Consider the following 2,792-nt stretch of genomic DNA (forward strand, 5'->3'; position numbering starts at 1 on the left):
CATCCCTCAGGCCAAGCGGGGATGGGGGGGAGGGGGGAGCCCAGAGAGGGACTGAGGGTTCATCAGGAGCATGGGGGTGGGGCTGGGACGAGGGGGGCAAGGAGGTGAGAGAGCCGGACACTCCAGATGACAGGAAGACAAAGACCTGGACAGAGACCCCCGCGTGGCAGGTCAGAGAGGCCAGTAGCTGGGGGACAAAGACACACAGAGCAGAGAACATGAAGCAGGAGGGCAGGAGGGAGGGAGGGAGAGCGAAAGTCAGCCGTGTAGAAATCGACCTCAGGAGTTTCTAATTCTCTTTATTCTGAAGACAAAAGCGAATGAAGATGACAGTCGGTGAGAGATGTTTAGCGGGGTTTGTTTTTCTGCAGACCCTCTGGAGGAGCAGGTTGAAATCACAAATTCGCACGCCTCCCACCAGCATGTCAAAGCCCCACCGGGGGCAGCTTGGTCCCTTCTGTCTCTCTCGTCCTGGTTTATGCCTTTGCGTCCCTGCAGTGTTTCTGGCCTCCCTCACCTTAGATTTCTCTTGCTCGGTGCTTTGTGACCTGCCTCTCTCTCTCTGCAGCTCTAACGCCCCCGGAGTTGCTCTCTCAGGTCAGCCTCTCTGCTCCTCTGTCCCATCTGTCCCGCTGCCCCTGGCACTTTCTGTCCCTGCATGATGTCTCTCCCTACTTGCCTCCCTCCTGGTGTGTTCCCCCGGCTCTCACTCTCATGCTGTCCTTGGTCCCCCATCTTTCAACTGGCAATCGGCCTTGGTCTCTAATCTCTAACGGCTGCAGGTGCCCCCGCCCTGACCCCGGGCAGTGGGTCCAGGTGGCCTCAGAATGGGAAAGTGGGGTCTCTCGGGCAGGAGTTGCTACGGGGAGAGGGAGCTCCCACACCTCTCTCAGCTGCAGGCAGCTTGCCACAAGGCAAGGCGGTGGCCGTAGTTAGGGAAACAGAACAGGCAGCCAGCAGCTCCCTTCATCCAGCGTGGATTGGCTATTCCAGGCCAGGCCGTGCTGAACGCCCAGGCGCTTGCACACACGCACGCACACGCAGAGACACAGAGCACAGTAAACGCCCACTGAGCAGCCTCAGATGGCCTCGCAACCACGCTAGAAAATTCAAGCTCTCCACAGGCGTCCGGGAACCAGAGACCCCCAACTGCGGCCCCAAACCACCTCAGGACAGAGATGTACCTCCCCACACCCCCAGAGCACCGGGAACCCTGCAGTGGGGAGGAAGGCACCTCTGGGCAACGTCCACTGCCCGCAGGAGAAAGACAAGCGACCCAGACTTAAATCCACCTGCACCACAGAGACGCCAGCCTCTCCCCAGCGACGCGGCAGCAGGAGGAGGGACGGCGTTCTGGACCAGGTTCTTCTTCAGTCGGACGAAGGAAAAGAAGATTCGTTCCCAGCACACCATGCCAGAACCCTGCCCACCCCACCTCGGGCAGGAACTCAGGGCCACCCAAGCCCATCTGTTTCCTGGCTTCCATGATCTCTTTATTTCCCTCTTTCTTTGTATCCCCCTTGATTTATGAAAATAGGGGAGATGAGCTCTTCTTATTTAACTCACTTTGAAGCTGATTCAAGTCGTTTCAATAACATATTGGTCTCAATAAAAAGCAAAGTTTCCACCTGCTTCCGTGGGGTGTGATGGGTGGTTGCTCCCCTGATGGTTCCTGCAGGGCGGGTGGTGTACCCCCTAGGAGCCAGTGTGGAGATGGCAGTGCCTGCCCCCCAGGGAACCAGGAGCTGGGAGTGGGGTGGGGAGCTCACCACTGAGCACTATACGTGCGCTAATCGTGTATACGCCCTACATATGCACTACATGTACACAATGCACAGTACATACGCACCATATATACACAAGGTACAGCATATGTGCACCGCACGCACACAATACATGCATTACACATCTTGATACACTACATGTATACTATGCACTATAGACTGAATGTGTCCCTCCAACCTTCACATGTTGAACTGAAACCCCAACGTGATGGTTTTAGGAGGTGGGCCCTTTGGGAGGTGATTAGGCCGTGAGGGAGGAGGTCACAGTATCTGACCCCATAGACTGCTCCAGACTCAGCTGCTCTGCTTGCACCCCTCACCCAGGCTCTGCCACCTGGGAGTGCCCACACGGGGTCTTCCAATCAGATATGGGTCAACTCGAGCCCCAGGGACCCAGGCCGGGGCCACCCAGAGCTCCATCCGAATCATGGCTCTGCCAGCGTCTAGCTCTGTGGCCTTAGGCAAGTGACTTGACGTCTCTGGTCGTTGTTTCCTGGACCAACGATGGGGATAATGTTAGCTCCCACCTTGGGAGTCACAAGGATTATTCCAGGGTTGAGTGGAGGCACGGGAGCTAGTGGAGGGGCTCCGAGCAGGAACCTCAACTGATGGGAGAGCTAAAAATGATGCTTAAGGCCACACAGGGACACCCCTAGAAACACACATCCCCAACCCTGCAGAGGGAGGCAACAGAGAGAGGCAGCAGGAGGGAGCCCGGGAGCCGGGACACTTCATAGGTACAGGTCGGGTCTCAGGCACCACGCCAGGGAGCGAGACATAACGAGTGTGATATTTCTCTGGCACAGTCCACAGCCTGTCTCGACAGCCGGGAAGCATGGCCCAGGTAGGAGCCTGCTAATGACATTCTCCGTCAGCTCAGGACCCAGTGAGCGGGCCTTCAGGCCTCCCTGCCAACTGCAGGCCACACCCACGAGCAGGGGGTCATGGCACACAGTGGCAGGGGCTGGGGGGAGGGCGTGGGGCGGGCCTGTCTGGGCCACAGGACTC

The sequence above is a fragment of the Physeter macrocephalus genome, chromosome 3, assembly GCF_002837175.3.
Source record: "Physeter macrocephalus isolate SW-GA chromosome 3, ASM283717v5, whole genome shotgun sequence".
NCBI lineage: Eukaryota > Metazoa > Chordata > Mammalia > Artiodactyla > Physeteridae > Physeter > Physeter macrocephalus.